General features: G+C 38.0%; 1 protein-coding gene across 10 annotated transcripts in view; it reads left to right on the top strand.

Annotated features, from left to right (window-relative positions):
• GRM8 (glutamate metabotropic receptor 8) overlaps positions 1-17,868 on the top strand; it is a 718,262-nt gene that overhangs the window by 134,829 nt on the left and 565,565 nt on the right. The gene's annotated exons all lie outside the window — the stretch shown is intronic.

The raw sequence follows: 17,868 nt of genomic DNA, 5'->3' as shown, positions 1-17,868 counted from the left end.
TCTGAGCATCTCCAAGCGCCCTCTGATCTGTATGGAATAATTAGAGCTCCTATAGATGCATGACCTAGGCTGTCCACTCTAGGGGAAGCTGGGTTTGTTATAAATGATTTTGTTGTTCATGGTCTATCAAGGTGACACTTTGGTGCTAATTTAGGAAATAGAGCTCCTGACTCAGGCAAACATTTTTAAAAATTGTCTGTTTTGACGAGGGAGTTTGCTGGCACATTGGAGCCACTGTAAATTTGAATAAATGACATACTATTTGATTGTTCTAGATGAAAGTTTACATTAGCAAGTCATTAAATTTTAAAAAAAGGCTGTGGAATTTAACATCCAACACTAGAGGGATTAAGACTGGTAATCATCTTAAAATAATACTGAAGTAGCCCCCAAGCTATACTTAAGTGATATTCTTATTGTCATATGTGACTTTTTGCATTTTCATTCTTACCTTAAACCCTGAAGCTAACAGTGGGATGAAGGGCAAGATGTAAAAAGTTGGTTAGAACAAAGTGCTCGTGAGCTCCATCCCAGGCGTTTTTCAGGGTGCTTGTCCAAATCTCCGTAGGCATTTGACACGTGTATGTTTAGTCATGAAGTTGTAAATCCATCCCACTTCTTGGGAAAAATAGAGCCAAACAAAAAACAACTTAGAGCACAAATCTTATTGCTGATTAGTCAACGGTATACCTTTGTGGATGAAAGGAGACATCTTACTGTTAACTTAACAAATATTATTATTCTCATTAAAAATTACTGAATAAAATTTACATTTTTTTCTATAAGAGTAATAACAACATTTTATGGAAAAATTAAAGTGCCCATTGGCTATTTTTGAGTAATTTTGAACTTGAAGGAAGAAATCATCTTGATAATTTATTGCCTTTCTTGGAGGCTTCCACTCAGGAAAAGATCATGGGAGTGATTTGCGCTTATCCGTAATTAGCAAGGACAAAGAGTCTAAAATTATTGGGATAAGATTTTCTCTTCAATGACTTGTGGATGCCTGGGATCTGTTCTTCCACACATAATAGGGCATGGAAATTTATTATACACGTTACTTATTATGTTTAACGTTTGTTCTGGTGCTGTGCTCTTGCAGAAAATGTAGAAAAGGCCTGCTCCTGTTGGACAGATGGGGTTAATTGATTTAATTGGCCAGCTATTCACACCTGTTGTAAGTGTCCATAATGCCATAATCTTTGCTCTTTGGAATTCTAAATGATATCATTATTGCTATATAAATAATTCAAAACATTCAATTAAATTTTAAATGATGACAAATTGTGTTATCTTCTTGGATAAGAATGCCAAGTTTATTCTTAGAGGAAATGCCCACTCAAATGAAAACAATAGCCTTTGGAAGCAGGGTTAATGCATTGTTTAAGCAGCTGATGTCAGTTCTCACCAGAGTGATAATTCAACAAGAGAAGGAAACTGAGTATGTATCAAAATGATAAGTTTTCTACAGTGTCCTGTACATTCTTCAACTACAGGACACATTTTGTGTGTATGGAACAGATTATTATGAAAAATTCAATACAGGACATAATTTGCCAATTGCTGCAGAATCTGATAAAATACACTTCTAAAAGTTAAGTGAGATCGCAGTTTTATTCTTTTGACTAAAATAAGAAGTACTTAGTTTTTACTTTTTTAGGGAGCATTGCTATACTTTGATAATACCATCACAGAAAAGCATTCAGATGGTGTCGTTCGTTATTCCTGTTTCTATCTTAGTCATTGGTATGGGAGAAAATAATTTTAGTGCATTTTGTATGCTCCTGATTAGAGTAACACATTTCTTCTGTGTTGATCCTTTCAGTATTCTGTGACTTGATTGGCTGTCCATTCTATTTCCGTTCTCACTTATCTGGGGGAACAGAGGAGGGATGGCTTGTCAATTAATATGCAGAATGCTGAAAAGGCCAAATTAGTACCACACTAGAGTATGCCATGGAATATATTAAATATCAAAATCATCCCTCATTTTAATGACAAAGATTTTATCTAGAACAAAAATAGCTGAAAATTAAACCTTTTACATGACAATGATATTAATGGGAATGGCGGTGGTAGCAACTTAACCCATTCTGAAATGATCTGATGACTCTAATGAAAATTCATTAGTTCTGTAACATTTGCTCCTCTTGCTACAACAGTGATGACATCTCTGTCACCGTATTAGTAGTGTGTTTTTAGAAATCTTAGTATCTTGACTTAGAAGGAGATGTATAAATTCATTTTCTGAAGTGTCTGCCTATTAATAAAGTTATATATTTTCCCACTCTTGTAAATTTTCCTGTACTCTGTTCTGAATTTCTCTCTTTAGCAACGTTGATTGCTAAGAAATTTCAGTGTAAAGTGAGGCTTCCTGTGTTTTATCTCTGAGTAATTCAAACAGATCATAATGGAATGATAGTGAAATGATAAATTGCTTGTGCAGTTTGATTAGAACGTTTTTCATTTTAACAAAATCTGAGACTTGGGGAAGTGTCCTTCGTGAGTCTTGAAGAATGAAGTTTATGAGTGAGTGATGATCATAAACATAGACGTCAGTCATGGCTCTTCTCCAGTGAAGATCCTTCTGAGGGAGAGAGGAACAGGAGTTATTTGATAAAATAATGACAAATAGCTCCTCTATATCCTAGCTGTTATGTTATCAGCTCAAGGCATCCTTGGCTATAGGATTTTTATTGGAGAAGGCACAAAACATATTTGAGTTCAGCAAATAGCACAATTTGGAGAATAATTTGTGAAGTAAGGAATGGGAGACAAAATTGGAAGGCTTGACATGGACATGTAGTTGAGTATTTCACCTCATATCCTTCATTTGCTGGACAATAGAGGAAGCTGCTGAGGAGAAAGCGATCTATCAAGATGTGTACTTAAAATTGTACTAATGAGAAGCATAAGAGGGGGATACCAGTGGAGAGGCCATTGCAGTATCAGTCTTGGCCTGATATAGGGCAGTGATAATAGAAATGGAAGAGGGAATAGACTTGAGAGATGTTTGTGAGCTGGGGGCTATGGAACTTAGCAACTGATTGGAAGTATAGCTTGAAGGTAAGAAAAAATCAAAGTTGAACTTGAAATTCTGAACCTGGGCAATTGGGAGAATGCAAGTGCCAGGAATAGAAAAGAGACAGTAAAATGGAAAGGTTGGTTTGGAATGGGAAGTATGGTTTGGTTAGAAACACAATAAACTGTAGGTGCCAATACATATCTTTATGGAGAAGAGCAGCAAAGAACATTTGTCTAGAGCCAAGGCAGGAACTGAGATGTAGATCTGAAGCTCATTCTCACAATATTGATAATTGAAGTGGGAAAGGTAGTTGCTGAGGTGGAACATATAGAGTGAGAATTGAAGGGGGCTGAGGATAAACTCTTAGGGAGAAGCTATATATAAAGTTATAGGATAAGAAGTATAGGTGAGACTGTGGAGAAAAGGGAACTCTTGTACGCTATTGGTAGGAGTGTAAATTGGTACAGTCATTATGGAAATTAATATGGAGATGCCTCAAGCATTAAAAATAGTGCCATCATATGATTCAGCAATTGTACTTCTGGGTATATATCCAAAGAAAATGAGATCAGTGTCTTGAAGAGATAGCTGTACTTTCATGTTCATTGCAGCATTATTCCCAATAGCCAAGATATGGAAACAACCTAAGTGTCCGTTAATGGATGAATGGATAAAGAAAATACATATACAATGGAATATTATTCAGCCTTAAAAAAGGAAATCTAGCTATTTATGACAACATGGATGAACCTGGAGACATTAAGCTAAGTGAAATAAGTCAGACACAGAAAGACAGACACTGCATGATCTCACTTATATGTGGAATCTAATAAATTTGAACTCATAAAAGCAGAGAGTAGAATAGTGATTGCACAGGGAGAGGGGTAAGAGAAATGGAGAAATATTGGCCAAATGGTACAAACTTTTAGTAACACAGGATGAATAAGTTGTGGAAAGCTAATGTACAGAATGGTTTCTATAGTTAATAATACTGTACTGTATGCCTGAAATTTGCTAAGAGAGCTATCTTAAGTGATCTCACCACACACACACAAATAGTAACTATGTGAGGTGATGGATATGTTAATTAGCTTGATTGTGGTAATCATTCCACATGCATACACATAGAAAAACATCATGATGTATGCCTTAAATATGTACAATTTTTATTTGTCAGTTATACCTCAGTAAAGTTGGGAAAAAATAAAATTAGTATAAATTAAAAGAAAAAAGTATAGCCTAGACTTAACAATGGAAAGCCAAGAGTATGGCAGAGAGTTCTCTTTTCTTGATGGATTTGCGGCTGTGGGAGAACTCTCAGTCTCCTTTGAAGAAGATTTCCATGATGGGAGATGGTAGGAGTTCTTGAGGAAACATTCAGGGGTATTGAGCAGATTTTCATAAGAAAACAGGAACTCTTTTTTTTTTTGAGGAAGATTAGCCCTGAGCTAACATCTGTCACCAATCCACCTCTTTTTTTTTTTTTTTTTTTTTTGCTGACGAGGACTGGTCTTGAGCTAACATCCATGCCCATCTTCCTCTACTTTATATGTGGGATGCCTGCCACAGCATGGATTGACAAGTGGTGCATAGGTCTGCACCTGGGATCCGAACCGGCGAACCCTGGGCCGCCGAAGTGGAACGTGCGAACTTAACCATTGTGCCACTGGGCCGGCCCAGGAAAACAGGAACTTTTGTCAGATGGCGTGACTGAATGTTTGTGGTAAAGTGGCAGAGACTCAAAGGAGTGACGTTGAGAGGGGGTGTCCTAGTTCCCTAAGGCTGCCATAACAAAATACCACAAACTGGGTGACTTAAAACAACAGAAATTTATTATCTAAGTTCTGGAGGCTAGAAATCTGAAATCAGTGTCAGCAGGGTCATGCTGCTGCTGAAATCTGTAGGAGAGACTCCGTGTCTCTTGTAGCTTCTGGTGTTTGCTAGTAATCTTTGGTGTTCATTGGCTTGTAGAGGCATCACTCCCATCTCTGCCTCCATCATCACATCGCCATCTTCTCCCTTCTTGTGTCTGTCGCTGTGTCATCTCTTCTTATAAGGATACCAGTCATATTGGCTTAAAGGCCCATCCTACTCCAGTAGGGCCTCATCTTAATTAGTTACATCTGTGATGAGCCTATTTCCATATAAGGTCACATTCTGAGGTATTTGGGTTAGGATTTCAACATATCTTGTTAGGAGACACAACTTAATACCCATAACAGGGGGTAACAGTGAAGAAGGGTGTACTTAGGGAAATACCTTCCAGTGACAGGGATGGGAGGTAGACTAGGAGGACAACCGCTTAGCAATAAAGATGCGAGGGGTGCTGAGTAGATAGAATTTGGTTAATGGAGAAGCCCATAATATAACCAGTTCAGAAGTTCCTTTTGGAGTGTTACAGACTTCTCCTCTCCCAGTCCTGACTAAGTGAGTAGATGGGGTGATCTAATAGATAATTCAAGGCATCCAGACTGTGGTAGGTGGTGGCATCCTAGTGTGTCTGGCTTTCCCAGGATTCTAGATAGTCAAGAGCTTCCCAGTAGGATCACAGTGAGCACTCCCTGTACAGCGGTGTACTGGCTGTTCAACCTCCCTGCTTTGTGTATTTCTAAGATGCTGCTTTTTTCAATGACACTTGGAAAATTATGGACATCCACAGAGTCCTTTCTGGCCTAATTTATTTTTACTTTCCCCTTTGGTCTCTTCTGGCTTGAGGGAAGGGATAGCTTAGTTGTTCTTGGTTGGTAAGACTTATCCGTCACCCATGTTACACACCCTCAGTTGTAAGGAACATAGTCCTCTATTTCTGTCTTGTTTCAATTATTTGGTATGATGTTTTCATTGATATTGTAATAAAGAGGTCGATAATATGTGCTCATGCTTTTCCATCATAAGCTCTCGGGCTTGTAGCTTGTGACTCAATAAATGGCTTCCTTAAGTCTTTAGACAGGTTCTTTCACTTCTTTGTCTTCCCTTATTACATTATTTTTAAAGAGAAGACAGGATAATAAATGTTAATGCTACCACTATCATTATAAGGGGCAAGGAAACTAAAGCTTTATCTTTGAAGATAAAAAGAATTTGTGAACGCATTATATCTTTTCGTCGTGGATTTGCACAGTGTGGCAACACAGCTCCTTTAATCAATCCTCATGTTTATGAACGGCTTATTGAAGATGACAGGCCTTCGAGTCGTCATCGCACACATTACAGGGGGCAGAATAGACCTGATTCTGTCAAATCTTCTACCATACGTGACTTTTTCTTTCTAATCTGCAAATGCTGGAAGCTTCTGACTATTGTCTGACGTGTGTTCAGAATCTTAAAATCTCAGAGTTGGAAGGGACCACAGAGGTTGTTGGATTGGCAGAAACTGTTTGAAATGTTAATACAATAAACCAATTTAATTTATTCATTTTTTTGTATATAAAATGACTGACACTTGCCAAAACATTTGATAGCGATTTATTTTTGGCGAGAGTCAAACAATAAAGTAGGGGAAATTTCATTCCTAGTATACAATTGAAAATTGCCCATGGATCATATTTTTAAACTATTTCAGTACAGTTTTAAAAGAAAGCATTTTTTTCCTATTGGGTTATAAACAAGGACCAAGTTTCTATTAACTGAAATGGATTCACTTCAAGATTAAAACAAAGTATTTTCAATGACAGAAAGAAAAGAATACATAAAGAGCAGCTTTTTCCTTTAGATGTTCATTGCTTTGGAAAAATGACTTCCAGCAGGCAAAAATCAATTTAACAGAAGTATTAATGTTGTAAAATACTATGAATGAAAGGAAACATTTTAATTCAATTGAAATTTTTACTTTATATTTCTACAGCTGAGTTCTATTGATAACACCACATTTCAAGTTGCAAATCGTATTTAATTAATATTAACACCAGGTAATTGGCAAGAATATCTTCAAAGGAGGGCTGAGGAAATTGCAAATTGGAATTGCAGGTGCAGCGATCCTGCAGAAGCTTCATAGGCATCCAAAGAAAGTGTATATGATTTTAACAATTCCTGCAGAACCTGATCAAATACGGCATCATTTCAAAGCTGTTCTTCACCCCGGCCTTTCTTAATATTTAGGGCTTATGAACTGTTAAGTAACAACAGCGGCTGTTAATGTGAAATAGCAAATGGCATTCAATATGTGCTTTCAAACGTATGATTCTAACGCTGTAATTAAGTGTTTAGTAAACAATAGAGTTCAGTGGAACCCACTGTGGAGTCAAGAACTTATTTAAATCCCTCTTCTTCAGTTATGAGTCTTTGAGGATTAATTTCCTTGTCTACAAGATGGGAGCCTCTGCTCAGTGATCATCACATGATATACTACCTGTGAATGTTTTTCATAAACTCTAAAGTGCTATTTGGTATCAAGTATTACTAGTGAAAGGAATGAGAATAATATGAATTTTTTTCCCAATGTGTGGCAAAGCTGTATATTATTATGAGGGTGGTAGCTGTATTGCCTGGTGTGTAGGATAAATGGCCAGAGAGGGCTGTGTTTGATTCATTAATTATCTTCAAATTTAGTCATATTCTGCCTGAAAGATGAGAAGAGGATGTTGAGTGCCTCCTGAACACCTACCCTCTCTGTTCTCCTCACTATTCTCCATGACCACTGTGGTAGGTACTCCATCCTAAGTCTTATTCTTGTCACCCCTGGCTGTCAAATACTGCTTATTGTGTCACCTGACAGTTGTCTTTGCTTGGGTCTGATGGTTCAGTTGCTACTTAAAACAGTTGAGATATCAGGCCAAGTTTGGGGTATGTTGCCTTGTCCTTAGTGATATGCTCCTATGAGTCCCTGAGCTTAACCCTGTGGCACCACTTGCCACTCTCATTGTAATACTAATTTCTCTGTATACCTTTTCCACCAGAATTTGTTTTTCTCAGCAGAAGGAGCCCCCAACACCCAGCAGAGTGTCTGGAACATAATCCGTGCTTCATGAATTTCTGTTCAATGGCCATTGTCACCAGATCTGTGAGCCTAGAGGTCAGGCTTGCTCAGGCTCTGGGAACTGAAAGGAAGAGATGTTTCCAACAATGGCTTATGCATTTTCTTTTCTAATGTGTAACCTATATGGGAACCTTCAGGAGCTTCCATACTGTTAATCCAATTAGAATTCAATTTTTTTTTTTTTTTTTTTTTTTTACTGACAAATACAAAATTCTATCGTCTGTTGGTTCAGCCCACCCCTAATCTCTCAGGCCAAACAGCACTGAGGAGTGGTAAGGGCTTCTGACCGGCTGGGTTTAAGTTGTAGATCTGTCATATCCTAGCTATGGGACCATGGATAACTTACTTAATCTTATTGTGCCTCAATTTCCTCATTTATAGAATGGGGATAATGATTGTACAAGAATTGAATGAAATCATACATAAGATTGTGTCGCTCATAGCAAGTGCTCAGTAACTGTCAACATGTATCATGTTAGGAGCCCATCCTCATCAATGGGTGTCCCAGGAGTGGTCTTATTGCCCTGAGCCTGTATCCAGTTTGCTCAATGAGTAAAAGGCAGAGTGAAGCCTAAGTAAGTGCTCAGTTAAAAGCATCCAGTACTTATCATTCTTGAAATTTGCTTTGTACCTCCTAGCAGTGACCAATCCTATTATTTGTTTTTCTTAGCATGACTAATATACTACCTAGAATAGTGTTGGCACATAGTTAAATGCATGAATTAGTTAAATACCAGTCAGAGTTGGCTTACCAAATCTGCTTGCTCCTCTTCCTTTGTAAACCTTCTAAATATTAATCAATTCATCCAGCATTTATTGTGCACCCATCATGTATCAGGTTGTACTTGTCCTAGGCTCTCAGGATACAGAGATGTATTGTGGCATCTGCTTCCTAGCTTGTCACTATGTATCAGAGGATGCAGAGATGCAAAGAAACAATTACAAATGGATGTGATCATTGCCTTAATGGAGGCATCATTTAGAGGCATTGCCTAAGAACACAGTGCCCAAGAGAGGGTATCCTGCAGCTCATGTAACAAAAAGACCTGGCATAAGGCAGTGGAGGGTGGCACTTTCTGGACTCCAAGCTCAAGATCAAAGGGCACACACCATGTGATGTGAGTAAAATTAATTAAGATAATTTCAACAGAAACATTGTTTCCTGAGAAAAAGTGGCAGCATAAAAAAATTGAATATAGAATATGATGCCGACTTTGTAATGTGTGTATTTGTGAAATGTTTCATATGTGTAAAATATATATGTTTTTTGACAGTTCTTTTTTCTTGATCTATTGATGATTACTTAGAAGTACCCACTTATAGACAGTGTATGACTTGCCCTACAGCGTAAGCTCCTGTTCTACCTGATTGCTCCCACCTGGCATCATCATGCCCTTGGCAGCAGTTTCACTTTTGTTCAGTTCCCGAGTCTGAGCCAGGGCCAATAGTTTGTTCTCAACCTCAGCTCCCAAGTTTTCAAGGTTTGGAATGGTTTTGCCATGATGGATCCGGTAACTGGTGGTCCTGGGGCAAGCTCTGAGCCCCTCTCCAGGTCACTGCAAACCTACCGTGTTGCCCCACCCTTGAGTCACACTCTGGATCCCTGGGAATGGGGCTCTGTCCCAGACTTTGGCCTCTGAGGTTTGGACCATGACACACTGCCTATTTCTTGTCAACTCTTTCACCTGATTGGGTGGAAGTATCTCGTCCTCTGCCTGTACTCTCACACAGCTGCTTAGGTCTGACTATGTGTGAAGCCACTGAAGAAAGCTCTGTCTATGTATTGAGCCTGTAGTATGTGCTGGGGTCCTGACCCTGGCTAGCTTGTTGTCTTTATGTTTCTCATGTTCCTTTAGTGTCCTATCCCTAGAATAAAGGAGTTTAGACTTGGGTGATGGTTTGATTTTCTCTCTCAGAGATTCCCATGCAAATGCTTAGAAAGAGCCAGGATCTGTCATTTCAACAGTGTGGTCCCTGATTTGAGTTATTTTTTTCTGCTACCTAACTCTTATTGTCAACTGTATAAGTTTTCTAGGGCTGCTGTAACAAAGTACAACAAACTGGATGGCTTAAGCAACATAAATTTATTGTCTCATGGTTCTGGGGCTAGAAGTCTGAGATCAAGGTATCAGCAGGGTTAGTTCCTTCTGAGGGCTGTTCCAGGCTTCTCCCCTAGCTTCTAGTCATTTGCTATCAATCTTTGGTGTTCTTTAACATACATGTTTCCATAGAAGCATCATCCTGATCTATGCCTTCATCTTCACATGGCATTTTCCCTGTGTATGTGTGTGTGTCCAAATTTTCCCTTTTTATAAGGACATCAGTCATATTGGATTAGGAGCTCACCCTAATCCAATATGACCTCATATTGGATGACTTCATATGAGATGAGTATGACCTCATCTTAACTTAATTAATCAGATCTGTAATGACGCTTACTTAATTACATCTGCAATGAAAATAAGATCACATTCTGAAGTACTTGGAGTTACGACTTAAACATATGGATTTTAGGGGTACACAGTTCAATCCATAACATCAGCCAGAGCTGCTGGATTGAACCCTGACTTATGGAGTTCTGTCTGAACTGAACCCATGTTTGTCCTGCTCCTTTGGGTGGATTTGGACCTCAGTCTACCCAGTTTCTCCTGAGGGATAAGCTTCTGTAACGAGGTTAGCCAGCACTGTTTCCCCTTCTCCTTGCCAGCTGGTCTCTGCATGCCTCACAACTGAATGCCCGAATCATGACAAGAGTGTGCTTTTCCTCCTGTGCTTATCCCCAAAGAAATCACATTCTTTTATTTCCCCTTCCAAAGTCGTTTCCTTGTTAAAGCCATTCTGTTTGGAAACTCCAGCACTAGATGAGAGCTTTAAGGTGCAATCTGTACTTTACTGTGTTGATAGAACATAATATAAAAACACCCTTCTGCAGAAATGAAGTAACATCAGAATACGTTTATGTCATTTTTGTGGGCCCTGTAAGAGTTGGCCTGAGAATTAGGTGTGTTTTCCCAGTTTACTTCATAACTTATCAACTAAGCAATAATTATAGTTTCCTTGAAAATAAATTGCTCAAGAAGAGTACAATCAGAATGCTGCAAGGTGAATGGTTTATTGAAATAGGTGCCAATTATTTCAAGGGTTATGTCTGTTGGCAAAACTGTGCCACACAGTCTTTAATCCCTAACATCTGCTTGTTTGACAGATACTAGGCTTCTTTCTTTGCTCCTTTCAATGTTACCTGACCAGAGCCGTTTCATGATTCATTGGGGGCCCCATAAGGGGAAGGCAGGAGAAAGAAGAGAAAATGAAACTCAACTCAGCACATTTTGTTTCTTGTTAACAGCTCTGGGAAGAGATTTGGTTGGGAAGGGAATTCTAAGTAATGATTTAAACATACCTCCTGGCAGTTGTAGCAGTGAGAAAAAAAAAAAAACCTGTTGTAGCAGCTCAGATACACTTCCCAGGCAGTGGTACTCAGGGCCATGTGACTCTGGGGCCACATTTGCATCATGCGTCATGGCTGGCAGACACATAATGGACTATTAAGGGAACGAGGGATGTGCAGAGTACATTGCCAGCCTTTGTGTTTGATATCATGGAGGGCAACCACTGTGTTCCCCTTCAAAATCATGCTTGATGTTATTGCCAGGGGAATCCTGTGCTAGATGGAACTATTCATGGGAGCCGATGTGACATTCCATTCAACAGATATTTGAGTACCTACTATGTACTGGGGCCCTATTGTAAGAGGTTAGAGATATGGTGTTGGATGAGTCAGATCTGATTACTGCCCTTGTAGGATTTCCAGTAAAGCTCACTGTCTTTATATTTCTCATGTCCTTTTAGTCGCCTATCTCCAGGCTGCAGGAATTCAACCTAAGCCCAAAGTATGAAATGCCTTGGACTGAGAATCCATGAAAATGCTGAGAGAGGGCCCGGACCTGTCACATCAACAACTTGATCCCTTGTGTGTTTTGGAGATACTGGAGTTCATTTGAGGTGTCCGTGGCATGCTAGGGGGAAGGGACACGTATTTGAAGGAAAAAGTACATGTATGTGTATGCTTGTGTGGGCACACGCAGGGAGGGATAGACCTGGACAGAGGAAGCTTACCAGGTGCAGATGTTTGGGAGCAACAACAGAGGCAGGTGGTGTGAAGAACTCCATTTTGCCGTGCAGAACATAGATCAAAAGATTATGATTCTGGGCAAGAATCTGAATTTTCTGCCGTGTGGCAAGAGATTCACTCATGCCACCTCTAAGCCTGGAATTCCTCCCTTCCCCCATGTTTGTCTGGGTAACGTTTTCTTGGCTGTCCGTTCTCAGATTATTTCCAGGAATCCTTCTCTGATCTCCATCTCCTCTTCTTCCTGGAGAAACCTAAGTTGGGCTTCTCTTCTGTGCGTTCTCTCAAATAAAAACAAATCCAGATTTAGATAAGGAAAGACTTATTCAGAAGAAAGACTATAGCAATAGAGAGAACACTCCGATCTTGGAAATCCACAAGCATTGCAAAATCAAAGAGAAAAAGGCTTTTGCTTTATATGGTAGGGAGGGGTAGGCAAAAGCTTAATAGAAACTTTAAAAGGGAAGTTTGGGCAAGCAGAGGGGGAATGACCAGTAGGGTCTGACAAGAAAGTGGTCTATGGTCAGCTGATTCTCTGGGGTGACTAAAAAGGGGACAAGTTCCATCTTTCAGTGCTTACTCAAATTTGGGGGCAGACAGGGTTCAGGGGCACGTAGGAAGGAGAGAAGTCTCACTAAAACTCTATCAAAGCAAAGTAGAGGGTGATAGGTGGGCAACTGCAAACACTTGGTCAGTTTCAATGGTACCATGCCGGTATATTACCACTTTGTGTTTTATTTTATTTTTATTTTTTAAAATTATTTCATTGAGGTCATATTGGTTTATAACATTGTATAATTTCAGATGTGCATTATTATATATCAGTTTCTGTATAGACTGCATCGTGTTCACCACCAACAGTCTAGTTTTTATCCATCACCATACATATGTGCCCCTTTATCCCTTTCACCCACCCCTAATCCCCTTCTCCTCTGGTAACTACTAAAGCTGTTCTCTTTATCCGTGTGTTTGTTTATCTTCCACATATGAGTGAAGTCATATGGTATTTGTCTTTCTAGTCTGCCTTATTTCAGTTAACATAATACCCTCAAGGTCCATCCATGTTTTTGCAAATGGGATGATTTTGTCTTTTTTACAGTTGAGTAGTATTCCATTGTATACATATACCACGTCTTCTTTATCCATTCATCAGTTGTTGGGCACTTGGGCTGCTTCCATGTCTTGGCTATTGTGAATAATGCTGCAATGAACATAAGGGTGCATAGATCTATTTGTATTGTGGATTTTGTGTTCTTTGGATAAATACTCAGTAATGGCATAGCTGGATTGTATGGTGTTTCTATTTTTAACTTTTTGAGAAATCTCTGTTTTCCATAGTGGCTGTATCAGTTTGCATTCCCACCAGCAGTGTATGAAAGTTCTCTTTTCTCTACATCCTCTCCAACATTTGTTATTTCTTGTCTTGTTAATTATCGCCATTCTGACAGGTGTAAGGTGATATCTCATTGTAGTTTTGACTTGAGTTTCCCTAATAATTAGTGATGTGGAACATCTTTTTATGTACCTGTTGGCCATCTGTGTATCTTCTTTGAAAAAATGTCTGTTCAATATTCTCTGTCCATATTTTGATCAGGTTGTTTGCTTTTTTGTTGTTGAGTTGTATGAGTTCTTTGTATATTTTGAAAATTAACCCTTTGTCAGATATATCATTTGCAAATATTTTCTCCCAGTTCGTGGGTAGTCTTTTTGTTTTCTTGATGGTTTCCTTTGCCTTGCAGAAGCTTTTTAATTTGATTTAGTCCCATTTGTTTATTTTTTCTTTTGTTTCCCTTGCCTGAGTAAACATGGTATTCGAAAAGATGCTGCTAAGAATGATGTCAAAGAGTGTACTGCCTATGTTTTCTTCTAGGAGTTTTATGGTTTCACGTCTTAAATTCAGGTCTTTAATCCATTTTGAGTTAGTTTTTGTATATAGTGTAAGATAGTGGTCTACTTTCATTCTTTTGTATGTGGCTGTCTGGTTTTCCCAGCACCATTTATTGAAAAGACTTTCCTTTCTCCATTGTATGTTCTTGGATCCTTTGTCAAAGATTAGCTGTCCATAGATGTGTGGTTTTATTTCTGGGCTTTCAATTCTGTTCCATTGGTCTGTGTGTCTGTTTTTGTGCCAATACCATGGTGTTTTGATTAATATAGCTTTGTAGTATATTTTGAAGTCAGGGATTGTGATGCCTCTGGCTTTGTTCTTTTTTCTCAGGATTACTTTTGCTATTTGGGGTCTTTTGTTATTCCATATAAATTTTAGGATTCTTTGTTCTATTTCTGTGAAGAATGGCATTGGGATTCTGTTTGGGATTGCATTGAATCTGTAGATTGCTTTCCGTAATATGTAAATTTTAACTTTTTGTTAAATGTTTATTCTTCCAATCCATGAGCATGGACTATCTTTCCATTTCTTTATGTCATCTTCAATTTCTTTCAATAATGTCTTATAGTTTTCAGTATATAGGTCTTTCACTTCCTTGGTTAAGTTTATTCCTAGATATTTTATTCCTTTTGTTGTGATTGTAAATGGAATTGTATTCTTGAATTCTCTGTCTTCTAGTTCATTATTAGTGTAGAAAAATGAAAATGGGTGCCGGCCCAGTGGTGCAGCAGTTAAGTTCATGCACTCTCCTTTGGTGGCCCAGGGTTTACAGGTTCGGGTCCTGGGCATCGAGCTATGCACTGCTTATCAGGCCATGCTGTGGCAGGTGTCCCACATATAAAATAGAGAAAAATGGGCACAGATGTTAGCTTAGAGCCAATCTTCCTCAGCAAAAAGAGGAGGCTTGGTGGCAGATGTTAGCTCAGGGCTAATCTTCCTAAAAAAATACAAACCCTGATTTTTGTAGGTTGATTTTGTACCCTGCAACTTTGCTGTAGTTGTTAATTATTTCTAATAATTTTGTGGTGGATTCTTTAGGGTTTTCTATATGTAGAATCATGTCATCCACAAACAATGAGAATTTTACTTCTTCCTTTCCAGTTTGGATTCCTTTTATCTCTTTTTCTTGCCTAATTGCTCTGGCCAAAACCTCCAGTAGTGTGTTGAATAGGAATGGTGAGAGTGGGCACCCTTGTCTTGTTCCTGTTCTCAGAGGGATGACTTTCAGTTTTTCATCATTAAGTATGATGTTAGCTGTGGGTTTGTCATATACAGTCTTTACTATGTTAAGGTACTTTCTTTCTAAACCCATTTTTTGACAGTTTTTATCATAAATGGATGTTGGATCTTGTCAAAGTCTTTCCTCCATTAATTTAGATGATCATGTGATTTTTATTCTTCATTTTTTTAATGAGGTGTATCACATTGATTGATTGGCAGATGTTGAACCACCCCTGTGTCCCTAGTATAAATCCCACTTGATCATGGTGTATAATCATTTTAAGGTATGACTGTATTCGATTTGTCAATATTTTGTTGATTTTCACATCTATGTTCATCAGCAATATTGACCTATAATTTTCCTTCTTTGTTTTGTCCTTGTCTGGTTTTAGTATCAGGGTAATACTAGCCTCATAGAATGAGTTAGGAAGTGTTCTGTCATCTTCAATTTTTTGGAATAGTTTGAGAAGGATAGATATTAACTCTACTTTGAATGTTTGGTAGAATTCTCCTGAGAAGGCATTTGGTCCTGGACTTTTGGTTTGGGGGTAGGGGCGTGTTTTTGATTACTGTTTTAATCTCTTTACCTGTGATTGGTCTATTCAGATTCTCTATTTTTCTGAATTCGATTTTGGGAGGTTGTATGAGTCTAAGAAGTTATTCATTTCTTCTAGGTTATACAATTTGTTGGCATATAGTTTTTCACAGTATTCTCTTATAATCCTTTGTATTTCTGCTATCCATTGTAATTTCTTCTCTTTCATTTTTAATTTTATTTATTTGAAACTTCTCTCTTTTTTTTCTGTGAGTCTGGCTAAGGGTTTGTCAATTTTGTTTGTCTTCTCAAAGAACCAGCTCTTAGTTTCATTGATCCTTTCTATTTTTTTTGTACTGTCTATTTCATTTATTTCTGCTCTAATTTTTATTGCTTCCCTCTTTCTGCTGACTTTGGGCTTTGTTTGTCCTTTTTTTTCTAGTTGTGTTAGGTGTAGCTTAAGATTACTTGTTTGAGATTTTTCTTGTTTGTTGAGATAGGCCTATATTGCTATAAATTTCTCTCCTAGTACTCCTTTTGCTGCATCCCATAAGAGTTGATATGTTGTGTTTGCATTTTTATTTGTCTCCAGGTACTTTTTGATTTCTCCTTTGAGTTTTTCATTGAGCCAACTGTTGTTCAGTAGCATGTCATTTAGTCTCCACATATTTGTGACTTGCCCTGCCTTTTTCTTGTAGTTTATTTCTAGTTTCATAGCATTGTGGTCAGACAAGATGCTTGATATGATTTCAATCTTCTTAAATTTATTGAGGCTTGCCTTATTTCCCAACATATGGTCTATCTTTGAGAATGTTCCATGTGCACTTGAGAAGAATGCATATTCTGCTGTTTTTGGATGGAATGTTCTATATATATCTATTAAGTCCATCTAGGCTAGTATTTCATTTAAGGCCACTGTTTGCTTGTTGACTTTCTGTCTGGATGATCTATCCATTGATGTAAGTGGGGTGTTGAGGTCCCTTACTACTATTGTGTTGCTATCAATTTCTCCCTTTGGGTCTGTTAATAGTTGCTTTATGCACGTTGATGCTCCTGTGTTAGGTGCATATATATTCATAAATGTTATGTCCTCTTGGTGGAATGTCCCTTTTATCATTATATACTGCCCCTCTTTATTTCTCATTGTCTTTTTTATCTTGAAGTATGCTTTATCTGATATAAGTATGGGAATGCCTGTTTTCTTTTGCTTGCCATTTTCTTGCAGTATAGTCTTCCATTCCCTCGCTCTGAGCCTATGTTTTTCTTTAGAGTTGAGATGTATTTCCTGGAGGCAGCATATTGTTGGGTCTTGTTTTTTAATCCATCCATCCACTCTGTCTTTTGATTGGAGAATTCAGTCCATTTACATTTAGAGTGATTATTGATATATAAGGGGTTAATACTGCCATTTTATCTGTTGTTTTCTTCTTGTTCTATATTCCTGTTATTTCTTTTCCCTTGTATTTCTGACTGCCATTTCAGTTTGGTGGTTTTCTGTGATGGTTTTCTTGGGTTTTTCTCTTTATTTGTGATTTGTGGCTCTGCTCTGATTTTTTGCTTAGTGGTTATCATGAGGTTTGTATAAAAGATTTCATAGATGAGATAGTCCATTTTCTGATAGCTTCTTATCTCCAGTAGCCTAAGAAGGTTTCATCCCTTTCCTGATCCCCTTCTGAGTTATTCTTGTCTCAAATTGGTTTTTTTTTTTTTTGAGTTTGTGACTAAATTGAATTGTTTATATTTATTTTTGATGCTTCCTTTCCTTTTGTCTTTTATGTTATAATTAAGTGTTTGCTAACCTGTTCTGATAGCTGCAATTTTCTGATTTTGCCTATTTATCTCTTTGCCCAAAGCTTTGTAGACCTTTGTCTTTTCATTTCAAGTATGAGAGCTTCCTTTGTCATTTCTTATAAGAGAAGTCAAGTGGTGATGAACACCTCTGCTTTTGATTATCTGGGAAAGCTTTTATTTCTCCATTATATCTGAAGGATAGTTTACTGGATAGAGTATTCTTGGCTGAAAGTTTTTGTTTTTTAGTGTTTTGAATATATCACTCCATTCTCTCCTAGCCTGTAAGATTTCTGCTGAAAAATCC

The sequence above is a fragment of the Equus przewalskii genome, chromosome 4, assembly GCF_037783145.1.
Source record: "Equus przewalskii isolate Varuska chromosome 4, EquPr2, whole genome shotgun sequence".
NCBI classification, from domain to species: domain Eukaryota; kingdom Metazoa; phylum Chordata; class Mammalia; order Perissodactyla; family Equidae; genus Equus; species Equus przewalskii.
This window is presented reverse-complemented; position numbering and strand designations above follow the sequence as displayed.